Source organism: Sciurus carolinensis, chromosome 11 (assembly GCF_902686445.1).
Source record: "Sciurus carolinensis chromosome 11, mSciCar1.2, whole genome shotgun sequence".
Classification (NCBI taxonomy): domain Eukaryota; kingdom Metazoa; phylum Chordata; class Mammalia; order Rodentia; family Sciuridae; genus Sciurus; species Sciurus carolinensis.
This window is the reverse complement of record NC_062223.1, coordinates 44,778,729-44,800,141: the sequence shown is the minus strand read 5'-3', so window position 1 is coordinate 44,800,141 and position 21,413 is coordinate 44,778,729. Positions and strand designations below refer to the sequence as shown.

At 36.0% G+C, this 21,413-nt stretch overlaps 1 protein-coding gene and 1 long non-coding RNA gene across 2 annotated transcripts in view; one reads left to right on the top strand and one right to left on the bottom strand.

The window, feature by feature from the left end:
* Positions 1-21,413, bottom strand: part of LOC124958748 (uncharacterized) — a 66,818-nt gene that overhangs the window by 995 nt on the left and 44,410 nt on the right. The window lies entirely within an intron of this gene.
* Positions 1-21,413, top strand: part of Qser1 (glutamine and serine rich 1) — an 86,048-nt gene that overhangs the window by 43,341 nt on the left and 21,294 nt on the right.

Below are 21,413 nucleotides of genomic sequence, written 5' to 3'. Positions count from 1 at the left end.
TTTTTTTTTTTTAGCTTAAAGCACATCTGCAAATAAATTTTCAGGACATAATACATAAACCTTTAACATTTGCCCTGGCTGGGAAACTTGGTTTTAGGTTGAATTGTTCTGGTTTTCTTGGCTTTTTGCCACAGGTACCATAACACACAACATGCTAGCTAGATTTCTAATCTGAGACATCTTAAGGTAGCTTTTGGATATGAGGTATGGTATTGGGGGCCCTGTTGTATAAAACTGGCACATTTTCTTGATAGGCCAATTTTACCCAAAGATTGGCATTTTATTCTTAAATATGGTTGTGCTCAGCATGCACATTATTCTAATTAAAATACAACTTTACAATTTTGTATTGGCCCCAAATCATATATCCAAATCTTTGGGTATGTTTTTCAGTTTATTCCATGGTTAATAGAGGAAATGTTTTAGGAAGCACTGTCTTTCTGTAAACAATTGACAGGTAAGTATAAAAGCTACTATTTTAAGAAAAAAATTACTTAGAATGTATGACAGGAAGTAGTAGCAGTTGTTGTGAGATGTGCATTATTACTCCTGATATACAGATGGTATGACTGAGAAAATGAGAACATGGAATCCAAACCCAGGTTTGTCTGTATTCCTGCTGAGCTCTTTTGTACAAAAAGAGTTGTGCTTTGAGACTTAAACTGTTTCATAATGTACTTCTCAACTTTCTTCCAGACTTAGGACCAATTTTGACTACTAAAGTGATGTGAAACAACCAGTATCCCAAAGAATCTATTAGCATAGATATTTGATAATACATATATTTTTAAAGAATCCTCATTTCATTATACAAGGAAATTAGCATAATATAAAATCAGTCTTAGATTCAAAGATATTACTATAGATATGACCAGTCCTAGTAAACTTGCAGACTTCTTTCCCAATTCACACTGCTTTGCAATTATTATATTTCCTTTTTTGTTTCTAGAACAAACTGTTAGTAGTCTGTGCTCTAAAACATGAATCTAAAACTAGTTTCTTCCAGACGACCATGATCAAATTTTTATTACAACCATCCCCATCAGCTCAGTCCTCACCATCTACAAGAACTCAGCATTTCATTGAGTTGTTGCAACAGACTTCTAATTAGGTGTTTTCACCAGTCTCTATTTAATTGTGTATGTCCTCCTGGTTTAGTTTGGGAGGATCATATGTCTCTAGAAATTTGTTGATGTCTTCAATATTTTCTATTTTGTTGGAGTATAGATTTTCAAAGTAGCTTCTAATTATGTTATGTATTTCAGTGGTATCTGTCGTGATATATCCTTTTTCATCACAAATTTTAGTAATTTGAGATTTCTCTTTCCTCCTCTTTATTAATGTGGCTAAGGGTTTATCTATTTTGTTTACTTTTTCAAGGAGCCCACTTTTTGTTTTAATTTTTTGAATTGTTTCTTTTGTTTCAATTTCATTGATAATCAGCTCTGATTTTAATTATTTTCTGCCTTCTACTACTTTTGGTGTTGTTCTGTTCTTCTTTTTCTAGGGCTTTGAGATGTAATGTTAGGTCATTTATTTGTTGACTTTTTATTCTTTTCTTGAATACGCTCCATGCAATGAATTTTCCTCTTAGTACTTCTTTCATGGTGTCCCAGAGATTTTGATATGTTCTATCATTATTCTCATTTACCTCTAAGAATTTTTTTATCTCCTCCCTGATGTTTTCTGTTATCCATGCTTTGTTCAGTAGCATATTATTTAGTCTCTAGGTGTTGGAATAGTTTCTGTTTTTTATTTTGTCATTGATTTCTAATTTCATTCCATTATGATCTGACAGAACACAAGGTAATATCTCTGTTTTTTTGCATTTACTAAGGACTGCTTTGTGGCATAATATATGGTCTGTTTTATAGAAGGATCCATGTGCTGCTGAGAAGAAAGTGTCTTCACTTGTTGATGGATGGAATTTTCTATATATGTCTGTTAAGTCTAAGTTATTGATTGTGTTATTGAATTCTGTGGTTTCTTTGTTTAGTTTTTGTTTGGAAGATCCATCCAGTGGTGACAGCAGTGTGTTAAAGTCACCCAGAATTATTATGTTGTGGTCTATTTGATTCCTGGAATTGAGAAGGATTTGTTTGATATACATGAATGTGCTGTTGTTTGGGGCATAAATATTTACAATCATTATGTCTTCCTGATTCAAGGTTCCCTTAAGCAGTATGAAATGTCCTTCTTTATCCCTTCTGACTAATTTTGTCTTGAAATCCACTTTATCTGATACAAGGATGGAAACCTCCACTTTTTTACTGAGTCTGTGTGCATGGTAGGTTTTTTCCCATCCTTTCACCTTTAGTCTGTGGATGTCCTTTTCTATGAGATGAGTCTCTTGAAGGCAGCATATTGTTGGGTCTTTCTTTTTAATCCATTCTGCCAGTCTATGTCTTTTGATTAATGAGTTTAGGCTATTAACATTCAGGGTTATTCTTGAGATATGATTTGTATTCCCAGTCATTTGGGCTTATTTTTGGTTTTTAACTTGATTTGGTTTCTCCTTTGATTGGTTTTTCCTTTAAAGTGATTTCTTCCTTTGCTGACCTAGATTGTTGTTTTTCATTTCCTCCTCATGGACTATTATGTGGAGAATGTTCTGTAGCACAGGCTTTCTATTTGTAAATTCTTTTAACTTTTGCTCATCATGGAAGGATTTTATTTCATCTTCAAATCTGAAGTTAGTTTTGCTGGGTATAGGATTCTCAGTTGGCAACGATGTTATTTCAGAGCTTGAGATATGTTGTTCCAGGCTCTTCTAGCTTTTAGGGTCTGGGCTGAGAAATCTGCTGACATCTGTATTAATTTCCCCCTATATGTAATCTGATGCTTTTCTCTTGAAGCCTTCAAAATCCTATCTTTATTTTGTATGTTAGGCATTTTCATTATAATGTGCCTTGGTGTGAATCTGTTGTAATTCTGTGCATTTGGTGTTCTGAAAGCCTCTTGTATTTGATTTTCCATTTCATTCTTCAGGTTTGGAAATTTTTCTGATATTATTCCATTGAATAGGTTGTTCATTCTTTGGTTTGTATCTCTGTGCCTTCCTCAATCCCAGTAATTCTTAAATTTGGTCTTTTCATGATGTCCCATAGTTCTTGGAGGTTTTGTTCATGATTTCTTACCATCTTCTCTGTTTGATCAACTTTGTTTTAAAGAATAAATATTTTGTCTTTATTGTCTGAGGTTCTGTCTTCCAGGTGATCTAGTCTGTTGGTGATGCTTTCCATTGAGTTTTTTATTTGGTTTTGTTTATTGTTTCCTTCATATTTCAAGGTTTTCTGGGTTTTTTTTTGTTTTTGTTTTTTTTTTTTTTGAGAATCTCTCTCTATGTTGAAATGATCTTTTGCTTCCTGCAGTTGCTTTTTCAACTGTTTATTGGAGTGATCATTCATTGCCTGCATTTGCTCTCTTATCTCAGCCTTTGCTTCCCAAATCATTTTAATTATGTTTATTCTGAACTCCTTTTCTGACATTTCTTCTACCATGCTGTCACTGGATTCTATTAATATAGAATCTAGGCTTGTTTGGAACATTTTCTTCCCTTGTTGTTTCATGTTGTTCACACATCTTCCTCTAGCAGTGCAGATCTGGGGTATTGCAATTTCCCCCCATAGGCTTATAGTGACCCTCCAGGTTTCCAAAACCTCTTCTTTAAAGGGTAGATCAATATTAGTAGCACCCAGTACAGATAATATGCAAACCTAAACCAAATAGCCCCTATTAAGATGTTAACAATATTGTCATAATAAACAGAGAGGATGAGTTCAATTATTATCTTCAGTATATCAAATAGATTTGCAATAAGGTCTGCAGTTTCTAATGGAGGACAAAGAGGATGGGGAGAGGTATAGGATGTAGCTGTAAAGGGATAATAAAAGAGTATATAGAAGTTCTATACCGTAGAAAAGAGTGAAAGTGTAATCAAAAGAAGTTGGTTGTTAACAAGTAAACAAAAGGAAAATAGAGCAAGAAAAATAAATAAAAATGTAAAAATTTTCTAAAAGGAGAAAGAAAAAAATCTACATTATAACAGTCATATACGATTCAGACCTCCCAGTCTTCACTAGAGGTATCTGACAGTGAGCTTCCAGTCTCCAGCAGGCATCTCAGGATGGGATTTGCCCCACCTAAAGATGGGAGCTTCCGCTTCCAGGATAATCCAAGATGGCTGCACTGGCTTCCAAATATGTTGGCAAATGGGGAGCAGCAGCTTGGGTATGGGCATGGTTGGGCTGGCGGTCCTAGAGGCAGGGTGCAGCTGGTCGGGCAGAGGTCCTGGAGGCGGGGTGTGGTTGCTCTGGTTGAGGGGTCCTGGAGACAGAGGCAGTCATTCTGTCTGGGGGTCTTGTAGGCAAAGCATGGTTAGTTGGGCCAGGGTTCCTGCAGGTCCTGGCTGTTGTCTCAAAATGGCGGCAGCCACTTGTAACCAAACCTGTGGGTACTGTGATAGTGGACTTCCAGGCAATGGCAGGTAGCTGGTGATCCACTGGCAGTCTGTGGTCTGTCTGCAGGCAACCAGTGGACTATTGGCAGGTGGAGCTCGGGTGGTGGGTGATGGGTAGGTGAAAGGCAGGTGATGGGCAGGCAAGAGGCAGGCAGACAGGCAAATGGGGGATGATAGGCCGCAGTAAGTGAACAGTCTGCACTCAAAAAGTAGTCGATATGCTGGCAGACTGCAGGTGATTGCAGTGGACAAATGGGGTAAACAGCAGGGATCGATAAGCAGCAAAGACTTCCTCACAGAGAAACAGATATCCTCTGCTTGAAATCCGTGTTACGGTGTGACAAGGAATGCAGCCTCCCTCTAGTTCGCCATCTTGGATCTCCCCTTCACCTGTCTCTATACTAGTCCATCTTCCACATTGTTGTCAGATTTATCTTTATAGAAAAGGAAATTTGAGGATGTGAGGGCAACCTGGTGGTGACATCTGTCACACCATTATCCTGCTAGGGTTGCTTTGGATGATCTGGCTGGCTAGGCAAATGTCCCCTTCCTCCCTCATCCCTCCATGTGAGTCCCTCTTGAAGCTGTGCGCTTGGTTGAAGAGGATGACCTTCCCTAATAGAGGAGGACCATTCTTCAGTCAGGGGAATACAAGTAACTGTGCTCTCCTGCTAGAACCTCCAAACAAGCTCTCTGAAAAGGAAAGTTGATTATTACTTATGCTTTGAAACATTCTTTTGCATTTCATAGGAAAATACAAAGGAGAGGTGACGGGTTTTCCTTTTTCTGTTTTACTGTCTTGCTTTGCTCTTTCCTCCTTCTGTGATAACTAATTCTTATATCTAGGACATCTGAGCCTCTTACACAATTGTGACCCTTTGAACACATTTTTACCTACACTGTTCTCTTCTCCATTTTTCAGTCCAGCAGATAATTCATCATCCTTCAAAACTATTATCCAAATCATTTTGTGGAAATTACTCATGGCAGGATTAATGCTCTAACTTTTTGAATTCCCACATGCCTGAAGTATCTTTGAAAGCTTTTAATTTTGTGTTTTAATGTAATCATTAAAGTATGTGTTCCTTTAGGCCAGCAAGAGGTTATAGTTAAGAATTTGAGCTTTGGAGTTAAGTCACCTGAGGTTTAAATTAATTCTGTGTGACTTTAGACATATTCCTTTTCTGTAAAATAGGGACAGTGATACTGTGTTAGTCAGCTTTTTGCTGCTGTGACAAAGTACCTGAGAGAAACACTTACAGGAGGAAAGATTTATTTTGGTTTATGGTTTCAGTCCATGGTGCGCAGGCTTTATTGCTATGGGTCTGTGGTGAGGCAGAGACCATCATGGTGGAACAGAGTTGCTCACCTCATAACACCCAGGAAGCAAAGGAGAGGGAAAAAAGGAAAGAGATAGACACATACACACCAGAGTCTTCATTCACTTACTTCCCTAAAGCCCCACCTTTGCATGTTGCTGCATTGGGGACCAAGTCTTTAACCCATAAGCCTTTGGGAGACATTCCAGATCCAAACCATAACAGATACAATACATAGTATGCCTCTGTTAGGGTTTTTGAGAAGATTCAGAGATGTAAAGCATTTAATACAAAAATGTCACATTTTTAGTTATTAACTATGTCCATCTCCATCCTTGCATGCCTGAAATATAGTAGGTACTTAATAAATGACTGTTAAATGCATGAAGGCATTTAAAAGAAAAGTGAGGACTGAGGATATGTAGCTCATACTTAACATGTGCAAAGAAAGCCCTGGGTTCAATCTCCAGCACCAAAATAAATTTTAAAAAGTAGCCAGGTGGGGTGGCTTAAGCCTCTCGAGTATATGGAGGCAGAGGCAGGAGGATCACAAGTTGGAGGCCAGCCTGGGCATCTGTCTTAAAAGGAAATAAAAAGAGTTAGGGGTGCAGGTCAGGGATAAGAGAGTTTGTGTAACATGCATGAGGCCCTGGGTTCATTCCCCAGCTCTGGGGGAAAAAAGTGGAACATGAGTTAAAGTTAAGTTGCTGGGTTTTGCTCTCTTAAATTTTGTGACTAGAATTCTGAATTTTGCAGATATGGTACACTATGTCATACAGTTTTGGTGAAGTCACAGAGAGGATATGGTGGGCCTGTGGTCCTCCAAATTCTATGATTCCATGTAAAGTAAGAAGTTTAAAAAGTAGGGATGGGGGAGGTCAAGGATGGTTAGGAATATAGCTCCAAATCAAAAAAAAGGACAGGGGATGTAGTTCAATGGTAAAGCACCCCTGTGCTTAATCCCCAGTAGTGTACTAAATAAATAAATGCACATAATTGGATTAAGAAAAACAAAACTATGAAACCTTATCTGGGATTAATTTAAATTATCTCCTGGGCTCATTTAGGCAAGGTGGAGCAGAGTTTAACACTTCGATTTCTGTGTGTGCATTAAATTGACAGTGGAGGGCTGGAAGTGTAGTTCAGTGCTGAGAACACTGGTTTAGCATGTGAGACCCTAGATTGGATCCCTAGCGCTTCAAATTTAACAATAAAAAATGACAAATGGAGAATAAAAGGAAGGAGAAATCTGTTTCAGTCTTTTGTGTGTGTGTGTGTGTGTGTGTGTGTGTGTGTGTGTGTGTGTTTCAGTCTTGAAACTAGGAATGGTTGCCATTTTCATAGGTCCCAACTCACTTCAAATTGAATTCAACTTTTAGTATAAAACTAGCTCACACACTGTGAGCTATGCCCTTAACATAAATCTGACATATTTGCATCTTTCTGTGATGTTAGAACTTAATAAAATAACAAATTCACAAACTTTGTTACTTCCATCAGTTTTAATTCACTGAGTAGTTGTGGTTCACTTGGTAACCATAAGCAGAATAAGCACAGGGGGCGTTTTGAGGTGTTTTGTGGGGAGAGGTGTTTTTTTTGGGGGGGTGCAAGGGATTGAACCCATAGGCGCTTAACAACTGAGCCACATCCCCAGCCCTTTTTTATATTTTATTTAGAGGCAGGGTCTTACTGAGTTATTTAGGGCTTTGCTAAATTGTTGAGACTGGTTTTGACCTCATGATCCTCCTCAACCTCCTGAGCCCCTGGGATTATAAGCATGGACTACTGCACCTAGCAAGCATAGTTCTTCAACTCTAGATATTACTAATATCTGTAATATTCAAGTCACACAGCACACTTTACACAAATATATAGATATAGATTAACTGGGTAGTAAATATAGGAAGGTGGGGTATGCCTGGCGGAAGTGGGTCACTTGGGGGCATGTCGGTGGATATATATTTTGTTCCTGATAAGCAGAGCTTGCTCTCTCTTCTTTCTGGTAGCAATGTCTGGAACTTGCTTTCCTCCTCCACACAGGCCCAAGAGGAATGATGTCAGACAGCCATCTATGAACTGAGATCTCTGAAACCATGAGGGCCAAATAAACTTTTCCTCCTCTACCTTGTTCTTGTATGGTGTTTTGGTCATAGCAACAAAAAGCCTGACTAAAACAGGGTTCTTCTCCCTCTGTAGGTTTCACTATGGGGATTTACATCTGGTAATGCTGGTAGGTTCATGGACCTGGTTTTTCTGATATGGGTTTAATATGCCTACACATCCACATGCTTCTGATTTAATTTGATAAGTTCCCAGGAGGTCATTTTTATTAGCATGATTAATTTATCTGTTTGTGATATATGATTGTGCTGTGCAGATGGTGGTGGTTAATTTGTACAAACAAGGTATAGTCATTCCACCTTGGCACTTGTATTAAAAATGGAGTAACTCATGGAAAACTATTGCTTTACAAAATGGACTAACTCAGAGCAGGGTACATCCTGCCATCCACAGCAACTAAAATGTTTCTGAATCTACCTTACTATGACCTAGCCAGTAGAAGCAGAATGTTAGAGGTTGCAAAGTCTAGTTGCAATTAAATATCATTCAAGTGAAGTAATATATTTCTTCAAAATGGAGGTCAACTAAATAGCATTCAGCTTCCACTTCCTGTGGAACCTGTAGGCGTGCAGAGTTAACTGTTAGGACATAGGTGACTGAAACCCAGAGCTCAAGAACACAGTGAAACGAAAAATGTTGTTTCCGTTCAGTTTTTTTGTATCTTTATGGATAAAATGCATTTGACTGAAGTGTGTTATAAGCTTTAAAATGAAATACCAATGCAGAAGTTCTTTAGTTTGTTTTTTGTGGTTCTTGAAGTTCTTCTAAAACTTAAACATTAGGTTAACTCCTTGCCTGTGAAATTTAATTGAGGTTGTGGGATATTGTAAGGACTTAGCATTTTCCCCCAAAATGGATGTTCATTTATTTAAACATATTTATTGTGTAGTCCATTTCCCCCATTTTTCTGAAAAGCCACTTTTGGTAACTTTTTCTCACATTTGTGGGTCCGTTTATGGACTTTATTTTTTTTTCATTAACCTAGTTGTCTGTTCTCTCTTCAACAGTGTGTTAGTTCATTAAGTCCTGTGTAGTTACTCCTTTTTATTTTTATTTTTTTTATTTTTTTATTTTTTTTTGCGGTGCTGGGGATTGAACCCAGGGCCTTGTGCTTGCAAGGCGAGCACTCTACCAACTGAGCTATCTCCCCAGCCCCTTTTTATGGTTCTTTTCACTATTATTAGATTTTTCTAACGAGAGAAATTTAGAATCAGCATATCCAGTACCTTTTGGCATTTTGAGAGGATTGTTTTTTAATTAATATAGTTTCATAAAGGAACTATTTTTGATGTCTGAGCAAGCTGCATAGAAAATAGAAGTGCTGTTACATTGCTCTAGCAGTTGGACCATTCTACCACTTAGGCTTTAAAGAGTAGGGGGAGAGAACAGTGACATGTCTGAGACAGACTTAGGATCCAGTCATAGTTCACTTACTACATTTTATTGTTGTATCTCTCTAGTTTCCTTTAACCTATAACACAAATCTGCTTCCCCACCTCCCACATTATTATTATTATTATTATGTACCAGGGATTGAACCCAGGGAGTACACTCTTCCACTGAGCTACATCTCCACCTTTTTATTTTTTGAGATAGGCTCTAGCTAATTTGCTGAGGCTGTTATGGAATTTGTGATCCTCCTGCTTCAGCCTCCTGAGTTGCTGGAATTATAGGTGTGCACCACTGCACCCAGCACCACACTGAATTATTGAAGAATCAAGAAGTTTTCTTGCAGGATCCAGTGACTCATGCCTGTAATTCCATCAACTTGGGAGGCTGAGGCAGGAGGATTGCAAGTTTGAGGCCTTCCTGGGCCAGTAAGCAAAACCCTGTCTCCAAATTTAAACAATATTTTAAAAGGACTGGGGTTGAAACTCAATGGCAGAAAGCTCCTGGGTTCAAATAACCCCCCCTCCACCCCATCCACATACAGTACACATACACAAGAAGAGTTTTCCTAAAGAATGTCTCGCATTCTATATTTGTCTGATTATTTCCTCCTGTCATTTAACATTTTCCTTTGTCTTCTTTTTTTTCTATAAACTGAGACTTGGCTATAGAAGTTTGGGTTTAGGGTAAATGCTTCTGGGAACAACATTAGTAAAATTGTATACTTCATAGTGTTGTTTTCTGGGTCTATCATGCCAGGTTAGCTACATTCAATTTCTACTTAAGGTATTTACTGTCAGATCTCTCTGTTGTAAAATATATTGTTTTCTTAGTATTCAGAGTAAGCAGTAGAGAATTTGGGCAATTTTGGTCACCTTGTAGATGTCCTGTTTCCCAATAAGCTCTCAGCCAGTATTTTTTTTTTAAATTAGTATTTGTTTTATTAAATTAATTAGCATTCCCCCCACCCAACACCATTGCTGCAGATTAAACCCATGCTCTAATGCCTAGTAGGCAAGTGCTACAGTTACAAGTGCTAGTTTTAATATATTTTATTTATTTATTTATTTTTATGTGGTACTGAGGATTGGACCCAGTGCCTCCCTCATATGTGCTAGGCAAGCACTCTTACCTACTGAGCTACAACCTTAGCCCCTAGTTTTAATATTCTTAATAAGAGCTTTTCTTTTTTCCCCCTTTCTCTCGTTTTTACATTTTAAAAATATCACCATGGATATTTTGTCTTTAAGTTTTCATACAGTAAAATTTATGTATGGTGCTATGAGTTTTGATACATGCATAGTTAATAACAACCATCAGTTGAGATTCTGAACAGTTCCAGTCAACCCCCAACTTTTCTTATGCTGTGCCTTTGTAATCACTTCTACCCCCACCCTCAGACATCCATTGATTTATTCTTTCTCCATATTGTTTTCTCGTGTAAGTGGAATCATACACCATGTAGTCTTTATAATGTGGTTTCTTTGACACAAAATAAAGCAGGTATTTGAGGTTCATGTGGTAGGTAATCACTCTACCACTGAGCAACTCTCTCCAATCCTTTTTATTTTTTATTTTGGGGCAGCATCTTGCAAGGTTGCTGAGGCTGACTTCAAACTTGCAATCTTTCTACCTCAGTCTCCTGAGTCATTGGGATTATGGGTGTGAACCAGTACACCCAGCTGGTCTTTTTGTTCTTATTTTGAGTTTTGAGAGTTCTTTATGTGTTTCGGAGTCCTCCTCTTTTCAAGTTCCATGTGATTTGTCCAGTACTGGAGATTGAACATGGGTGTTCTACCACCAAAGTACAACCCTAGGCTTTTCTATTTTATTTTGAGACAGGGCCTCACTAAGTTGCTCAGGTTGGCCCCAAATTTCCAATTCTCCTACCTTAGCCTCCTGAGTCACTGGCATTACAACTATGTGCCACCACACCTGCTTCTTATGTGTTGTTAGCAAAAGTTTCCAGTTGTGATATGCTCTAATTTAATGATTTTTTTCCTTTTATAATTATACATTTTTGTATCTTAAGAAATCTTAACCCTGGTCACAAAAATTTTTTTGTAGAAGTTTTGCATTTTACATGTCGGGAAAAATTTCATAGATTTTAGCTGTTAATGCTTGTAGCAAAAGATAGATTAACAAGAGAAAAACAAACTTAACAGTTATACCTCATGTTACAAAAAAAAACCTAGAGAAATCATTAGTGGAGGAGGTCCAAGGAATTTCCAGAAAGGGGGACCTGAACTCAGGATGAGTGGAATTCTTGACAATGCGGAAAAGAATTTAAGGACGTGTCAGGGGCACAGAGATTGATTTAGAAAAGCAGAAACACTTTCAAGAGAGAATGTGCACTATCTCTGGAGTAAGAAAAAACACTTTGGTCTGGGGTGTTAATATTTACAGGGACAGTAGTTAGGGACTGAATGGGTGGAGTCAGTTAAGCAATTTTAAGCCAGTTTTTCTAGAGCTCGAACAATGCCCTGTTAAGTTACTTTCTGCAAGCAAGGATATGTGCTAGGTTGCTCACAAGTTGTTTTGCCTTCCAATGGTTCAGGGGTATATCCTTCATCCCAGTGTTCCTGGGTGCTTCCCTTTCTCTGTATCCCCAAATTCCTATCTAGAAGGAGTGAATCTCTAGAACAGATCTCAAAAGAAAGCATTTATAAACACAGGCTTAAGTACCATCTTTCTCTGAAACAGTATGGAGAAAGGCGAAATTAAAAAGAGACTACCAGAAAAGCCCCTTTTACACAGGTTTCTTTTTTTTGTAAGGTTTGTTCTGCAGATTTGAGTCTGTGCCTTTTCCATTGATTAAATATATGTGATAACTTTGTCATCCTTTTTATTTCCTAGTGCAGAGAAGGATACTTCCTTTCCATGTTGATAAATAAATTTCTCATCAAAAGGGTTACTTTTCAGAACTTCTCTGGTCTGCAGTTTCTCAGAATAATCTGTATGCCTGTTCTGGTCTCCTAAAGTCATATTTTGGGTGATTTGTTTTGAGTCTTATTAACGTTTAGGTCTATGATTCATTTTGATTTGGTATTGTGTATGATCCGAGATATGACTGAGATGTGGATTGAAGTTAACCTATTTTGTATATGGAAGTGCAGGTTTTCCTGCACTAGTTGTTGAAAAGACTATTCTTTCTCCACTATTTACCTTTTTGCTTTTAATTACTGTGAAGTGGCCAGGTACAGTGCATATGCCTGTATTTCTAGTACTCAGGAGGCTGAGGCAGAAGAATCTCAATTTCTAGGCCACCTTGGGCAATTTACCAAGACTCTATCTCAAAAAGAAGAAGAAGAAAAAAAAAAAAAAAGGAATGGGGGGAAGAAAAGGAAAAGAAAAGAAAGGACTAGGATGTAGCCCACTGTTAAGAGCATTTGCCTGGCATGCATGAGGCCCTGGGCCCAATCCTCAGTACTGCAAAAAATAGAAACTTAACAGCCTGGAAACAAATAAACAAAAACAAAATAATTATAGAACTGCTCACAGGGATTAAATTTTTAAAAAATCTAAAATAGTGTTTTATACCAATTAGTGGAAACAGATAAGTTTGCAATGCCATAAAATTAACGGGCTGATCTTTACAAAAGAAATATATCTTTAAGCTACATAACAAGTGCAAATAAAAAATTGCCTGCTGGTATTATGATTTCATTGAATCTACAAATCTACAGCAATTTGACTCTTTTTATTTTTTTGGTACTAGGGGATTGAACCTATGGGTGATTTATACCAAACTATATCCCCTGGTCCTTTTTATTTTGAGACCAAGTTTTGCTGAGTTGTTGAGGCTCGCCTTGAACTTGGAATCCTGCCTCAGCCTCCCCAAAATTTCAAATTCAAATTATTTATTGGTAGATTATAAATATACTATTGGCAGATTATAAAAATACAGTTGAGTTTTGCATTTTGATCTTAATTTCTATGGATTTGCACTACTCATTATTCTAGGACTTTTTTCTTTCTCTTTTTTCTTTTTGTAGATTCTATAGGATTTTGTCAGTAGACAGTGATGACATCTGTAAATAAGGAAGTCTTTTCTCTCTCTCTCTCTCTCTCTCTCTCTCATTTTTGCTGTGTGGAACCCAGGACCTTGTGCATGCTTGGCAAGCACTCCTGGCTCCTGCTGACAGTTTTTTATAGTGCATAGAGGTTGAATTTTTCAAGTGCCTTTCCTTCATCTGTTGAGATGGTCTTGTTTTCTTATTTAGTCTGTTGCTGTAGTTAATTACACTGATCAGTTTTCAGATATATTCTTAGCCTTGTATTCTCCAGATAAACTCCACTGGTTGTGATATGTTGTCATTTTTTAAACATGGATGCAACTTTCTACTTTTGTGTGTGCGTGTGTGTCTGTGTGTGTGTGGTACTGGGGATCGAACTCAAGGTCTTGTGCTTGCGAGGCAAGCACTCTACCAGCTGAGCTATCTCCCCAGCCCTCTTAATATTGATGGAGGATTTTTGTGTCTGTGTTCATGACAGTTATCTGTAGTTTTCTTTTGTAATGCCCATTTCTGGTTTGGTATCAAGTTATTGCTGGCCTCACAAATGGCTGCGGAGTTTCCCTGTCTTTCCTGTTTTGTACAAGAGCAAGAGATTGGGTGGTACTATTTCTTCCACATATGTTTGGTCAAGTTTACCAATGAAACCATCTGGACCTGGAGCTTCCTTTATCAGAAAAAAAGTCATGAATTCATTAATAGAAGTATTCACTTGCCTATTTCTTCTTGACTGTAGTTGTGGGGGTTTGTATCATTCAAGGAACTGATCCCTTTCATCAGGTTGTCCAACTTATGGATTAGAGTCGCTAGTAGCATTCTGCCATTATCCTTGTAGTGTCTGTAGCTTTGTAGTGATTCTCTATCTTTCATTCCTAGTGTTAGTAATCTGTGTCTTCTCTTGTTTTGTCTTGGTCAGTGTGCATAGAATTTTATGAATTTTATTGATCACTTTCAAAGATCAACTTTTACTTTCACCGACATTTCTCCTTTGTTAACAATTTCATTGATTTCTGCTGTTTTCATTATTTCTTTGCCCTTTTCTATTTTTTTTTTCCCCTGTTTGAAATCTCTTTGCTACAGTAAACATATTCTATAAGCATTGTTTTAGGTGCCTGTCATCAATCTGGGTATGTTGTATGTTTGTTTTTTTTAGTTCCAAAATTTGAAAAATTTCCTTTAATGCTGCTTCTTTGATTCATGAACTATTTAGATTAGATTATTTAATTTTCAAATATGTGAGGATTTTCTGGACACCTTTCTTTCATGGATTTCTGATTGAATTTTATTAAGGTCAGAAAATATACATTGTTTGATTTCAATGCTTTTAAAAGTGTTTGCTTTGTAACCCAGAATATGGTTGATCTTGGTGAATGTTCTATATGTACATTAAAAGGTTATGTGTTTTGTTATTGGATAGAATGTGTCAATTAGATTAAGCTGGTTGTTAGTGTTTACTTTGCAGATTATCTGTTTTTAATAATTGAGAGAGGAGAGTCGAAATCAAGTATATTTGTGGATTTGTCTTTTACTTTCAGTTATTGTTTTCTGTGTTTTGAGCTGTTTTTAGGTTTATACACATTTATGATTAATTCTTAGTGAATTGACCCTTTTATCAGTATGAAACGTCCTTTATGCTTTGTAATAATTCTTATTCTAAAGTCTACTTTCTTTCTTTCTTTTTTTTTTTTTCTTTTTGGAAACAGGGTCTTGCTAAGTTGCTTAGGGCCTCTCTTAGTTGCTGAAACTGGCCTTGAATTTGTGATCCATCATCCTGCCTCAGTCTATGGAGTCTCTGGGATCACAGCCATGTGCTACCACACCTGGCTTTTCAGGTTTTTTTTTTTTTTTTTTTTTTTTTTTTTTTTTAGCTTTTCTGATAAGTCCTTTTTATCCCTCATTAATCTATACTGTGATGTTATTACTTGGTTTCCCAGTGCCAAACCTTTCTAAATTTTTTTGTCATGAACTGTGCTTGGTCATGATGAGTTATTTTAATCCATTACAATATTTAACTTGTTAATATTTTAAGCTTAGACTCATAAATGAGGTTATAGTGGTTTATTTTTGTGTTTCAGTCTTAAGTTTGTTTACTTTTATATTTAGGATTAAATCGGTCTTCCAGATTAAACTGGCAAAGTTTTCATGTTTGTCTAAGCTTTGAAAAAGTTTATCCTATATAATAGGGATTTGATAGAACTTGAATAGATCTGATTGGTCATCTTTCCCTTTTTTTTTCCCCTGATGTAACTTGATTTATCTGGGGCAATTTAAGAAAGGCATGATTTCTAGGAAAATTATTTCTGTCATTTAGTTTTTTAAATTTGTTGTTATAAACTTGTACATAGGTTTTTAGTCTTTTTTCTGCTTCTGTAATTATGTGTGCTTTCTTACTCCTAATGGTTTTTTGCATATTTTTCCTTATCAGTTGTCTGTGAAGTTTTTGCCTATTAAGTGATTTTTTTCAAAAACAAACATACTTTCCTGTTTCACTTGACCTACTTTTTCTTAATTTCTGCCTTCATATTAATCCTTTCCCCATCTTCTTTGTGTTTAATTTATTATTCTCTTTCTAGCTTCTTGACTTTAATGCTTATTTTTATATTTTCTATCTACTACATAGCATACTAAGTTTTTAGTTTTCTTTATACTATGCTTAGGACATGTCCCACTTGTTCAATTTATGATGTTTATACTGTCTTTCTTAAACAATTTGTCATTTCAGTTTTGATTTCTTTTTTAACACAAGAGTTGTGAGGAATGGGCATGGGTTTTCTTCTATTAAATACTAGTTTGTTATTTTTAAAAATTAATTCATATTTTGTTCAGGGAATATGTCTGTATTTAGAAGTTGATCAAAATTTTGTTAGTGGCTTGTTAAATGCACTAAGTACAGAAAACATTGTTCAAATCCTTTATGTCTTTTATTTTATTTATTTTTTTGTGGTGCTGGAGATTGAACCCAGGGCCTTGTACTTATGAGGCAAGCATGCTAACAACTGAGCTATATCCCCAGCCCTTTCTTTTAATTTTTAAGATAATAAATGACATTCCATTATATAAGAAAATGTACATGTGTTATTATATTTTGGATTATATTTGGAGGAAGATAACATGTCTAGGATTTGCATTAGAATACCCCAACAGATATACAGTGACAGATGAAACAAGTATATCAAAAACATTTGTGGTGGATGCACAGCTGTAATACCAGCAACTGGAGAGGCTGAGGCAGGATGACCAAAAATCCAAGGCCAGCCTCAGCAATTTAGCAAGACCCTGTCTCAAAGATAAAATAGTACTAGGGATGTACTCAGTGGCAAAGCACTCCTTTGTTCAATCCCCAATACCAACCTTGCACCCTCCAAAAAAACTCAAATAAAATGTTTATGCTTATTAAGGTTGAGTTATGTAGTACATGAAGGTTTGCATTTTCTACTTTGTGTATGTTTAAAATTTTATAGTAATAAAAAGATTTTTAAAATCCTCTCTATCCTTGTTTATTTTTAGATTGCTTGATCTCTTGATTCCTGAGAAAGGTGTGTTAAAGTTTCCCACTATGTTTTATTGTTTTTCTAATACTGTTTACTTGATATGTTTTAAGCTCATGTAATTAGGTGCATAAAATTTTACTACAGTCAAATTTCCTGTTAACATAATAAAAATATTCTTTTACCCATTTAATGATTTCTGATATTGCCATACTGATTTTATTGTTGTTCACGTTTTTTAGTGTTTTTCCATATCTGTGTTTTCTTTCAAAACACATTTTCTTGTGAAATATAACTCATATATGGAAATATAACAAAGTTAAAAGTATACAACAGAATTTTCATAAATTTGAAAATTGCACACATTATTCAGGCCATATTCCCTGACTACCATGCAGTAATTTCAGATACTAGCAAAAAGAAAAAAAAAAAAAAGAAAAGAAAAGAAAAGAAAGAAAGAATTATCTACCCTTCTAAATCTTGGCTTAAAAAGGAAACTAAAACTGAAATGACTTACTGCTTGGTATGAAGAGTAGTACATTGAAACTAATGGGATGTGGTCAGAATGAGGAACAAAGAAGAAAATTTATGGCATTAAATTCCATTAATTGGAAAGCAATAAAATAAAAAAATAAATTAAGTACTAAGTTAATACCCACTAATCTTTAGAGCTAACCACTAACCACTAATTGGTTTGGATGGTATTCTGCTTTTCTTTCTCTCCCTTTTATTTGTGGGGGTGCAGTCATATTGGTTATTGAACTCAAGGTCTTGCAAATGTGAGCAAGAGCTCTTTCTGCTAAGCTGTATCCCACCCCTTTTTCATTTTGAGACAGATCTCACCAAGTTGCCCAGAACTGACTTCAAACTTTGAATCCTCTGCCTCAGTTTCTTGTGTAGCTGGAATTACAGACTTGTGTAATTGCCCAGCTCTCTGTAGCTTTTCTTTTATAAATGTATCACCTTTGAAGGCATCTGTATTCACTGTACTTTAGTTTGTTTTAAAACTCAGTATAAAGGGCATTATACAATATCAATCAAATTTCCCTCAATTTCTTTGGAAGTTATACTTTATTTTTATTTTTTGCTTAACTGTGTGTGTGTGTGTGTGTGGGTGGGTGGGTGGGTGTGTGCGCGCGCGCGTGCTGGGAACTGAATCCAGTACCTCACACATACTAAGTATACACTTAAGTACACACTTTACCATTTATAGCTGTATTCCCAACTGTGCTTAATTTTTTAAAATAATATTTTAATTAATTCTTTATTCATTACAGACATTCATACACAGAAATACTAGGTCATGGATGAAGTAATGAGAACTAATGAAATAATAAGAAGTAATTAAGATGGGTACTGTTCTTGGGTCTCAGTCTTTTCAATTACTTAGAATTCTGTCAAGTCACATTCTTTTATACAGCATCCAGTTGTAGGCCTTGCACTATATGATAACCTAAATTCTCCATGACTACATTTAACTTTTTATTTTTTTTAGCTTTGAATCTATGCTTCCTTATTTTATTTTTACTTTTTTTATTAGAGCATTATAATACATAGTGGGTTCATTTTGACAGTCATACATGCATGGAATTTTATTTCAGTCACCATTCCCCCAATTTCTCTTCCCTCTTCTTCCCCCATTCTTCTTACTCTACTCTATCAATCTTCCTCAACTGGGTACTTACTTATTTTGATTGGTATTTTCCACATACAGAAAGGTGAATTCCCTGTGGTACATTTACATATGCATATAACTTGATTTTGTTAAATTCATCCCATATTTCCTTCTTTCCTATCCTTTGAATGCTATTTTATTTTTTATTCTTTTTTGTTATATACAACATCAGGATACACCCTGACATAATAACAGAAGCATGGAACAAACCTACTCCAATTCAGTCCCTAGCACTCCTCCCTTACCACTCCCCACATTGACTTTTACATTCACCACCAATTAGTTTCCCCAATTAAAGGAAATATGAAACTGTTTCTGGGGTTTCAGAGGTCCCAGTGCATAGTCAGCTAGCTCCATTGCTTTATGCTCTAGGTGAGGCAGAAGAACTTCATGGCAGAAGAGTGTGGTGGAGAAAAGCAGCTCAGGATACAGCACCAGGAAGCAGAGGAAGACCTTAACTTTTTATAATGGAAATTTCAACATATTAAAAGTAGAAAAATTAGCATAATGAAATCAATTCATGTATCACTTGGTTTTGGTAATTATTCATAGGGGGAGAGGGTGTAGCCCAGGGTTCATGCATGAGACTCTGCATTCAATCCCTAGCACTACAGAAAACATAACAAAAACAAAGAAGTGTCAATACATGATTAGTTTTGTTTCACTCATGTCATTCTTTCCCACCCTCCTGATTGTTTTGGTGAAGTATTTCTGTTCTTTTCCTGGTTACAATATGCATTTTTAACTTCTCAAAATCTGCCAGTATCTTCTTAGATAATGCAGATTTTTTAACACTGACACTCCCATTTAACTCTATTCTAACTTAAATATTATTGTTACCACATGCTTGTATTTTATACTCAAGACATCCTTAGTAATGTGTAAATAGTACCTGTTGAGATTTACCTATTTAGCACTTTACCTTGAGGTAACATCTCCTCTTTTTGCATCTGGCTGAAGCATGTTGTTTAAAATTATTTATTCATTTATGTTTAAAAAAAATTTTTTTGTAGTTGTAGATGAACAGCATACCTTTATTTTATTTGCTTATGTTTGTATGCAGTGCTAAGTATCAAACCCAGTGCCTCACGCATGCTAGGCAAATGTAGCTTAGTGGTAGAACACCTGCCTTGTGTGCATAAGGCCCTTGGTTCAATGCCCAGCACTGCAGAAAAAGAAAAAATAGGCAGGGGGCATTTGTAGAATACAGTGTCATTGCTATTAAAAAATCCCTTTTACTCCTTCATTCATCTATTATTTATATGAATATAGTTTCTCAATTAAAATGGACAAAAATAAAATTGATTGTAAAACCTATCACAGTTAGTAATATTTACTCATGGATCCTTGAACAAGTAATCTTTAAATGCTGTATCCACCCAACAAAACATTCTTTTTCATTAACATTTGAAATACTATTTTGGGTCAACAATTATTATAATGTTAGAAATGTCTAATATATAGAACCTGTCACAGACAAGACAGTGTTCATTTATATACCTATTTCTGTGATAGAAAAGTGTTATAGTGTAGCTATAGTTTTATAGAGCTATATATTACATTGGGATAAAATTCTACAGTATGGGCTTCTAATATCAGATAAAATTATTCATCTGTACTTTCTCAGCTGAATTTTCCCCTTAACTGTGTATAAGGGTAGCTTTAATTTGGTATAAGAACAGGTTGACTGACTGATAAGAAAAATCAGGGCTTTACTGTACCTGTGAAGTACTTTAGTATGCATGTCTGAGGTCTGCTTTGATTCTCTCTCAATTCTCTATCACTCTAAGCAAATAGAATTAACATTTTTAAAAGAAACAGCTTTTACAATTTAACCTATAACCAAATATCCCTGCTGCATAGGTTAGTATAAGTGAAGGCTCACTGGCTTTTGTGTCTTTAGTATTGTTTTTGTATATATTGTTATTATTTTAATTCATTAGTATTATTCAGAATTACCATTAGAATGCTACATTATATTTGTTCCTCAACCTAGGATTTGTCTCTCAGGTCTGGTGTTCAAAGTTTTTTTCAACAGCTTTATTGAATTATAATTCATTTAACATAACATCTACCCATTTAAAATGTACTGACTGGGCTGGGGTTGTGTGGCTCAGTGGTAGAACACTTGCCTAACACGTGAGAGGCACTGGATTCGATCTCAGCACCACATATAAATATGAGTAAAACAAAAGGTCCATCAACAATCAAAAAAATAAAATGCACTGAGTGGTTTCATAGAATTGTGCAACCATCACCATGGCCTAATTTTAGAACATTTTTCATCATTCATTCAAAAATGCCTGTACCCCCTGCCCATTAGCAGTCAATCTCAACACCTTGTCAAGCCATAGGCGACCACTAATGTACTTTCATTTTCTGTAAATTTACCTATTTAGGACATTTCATATAAAATAAGTCATATAATAGGAGACCTTTTCTGGCTGGCTTCCTTAATTTAGCATAATGTTTTTTAGCATCCATGATATTCCTTTTTATTTCATAGTAATGTAACGATACCATATTTTGTGTATTCATTCATTAGTTAGTGAACATTTTGGTCCCCCCTCACATACACACATTTTGACTATTTTGAATACTACTGCTATGAACAGTAATGTACAAGATTTTTTATTTTTTTGCACTGCTAGGGATGGAACCCAGGGCCTCACACATGCTGGGCAAGCACTGTACCACCAAGCTGCATTCCCAGCTTCATGTCCAAATTTGGGCTTTTTTGTTTGTTGGTTGGTTGGTTTTTACCACGTACAAATTTTTGTGTGAACATTTGTTTTTATTTTTCTGCATGTCCAGTAGTCAAATTCCTCAGCCATCATATTTCCTTGTTTAATGGAGGAATGACTAAACTTGATATCCAAAGTTTGGAGACTGTACTATTTTACATTCCCATTGACATTGTATGAGGGTTGCAATTACTCCACATTCTTG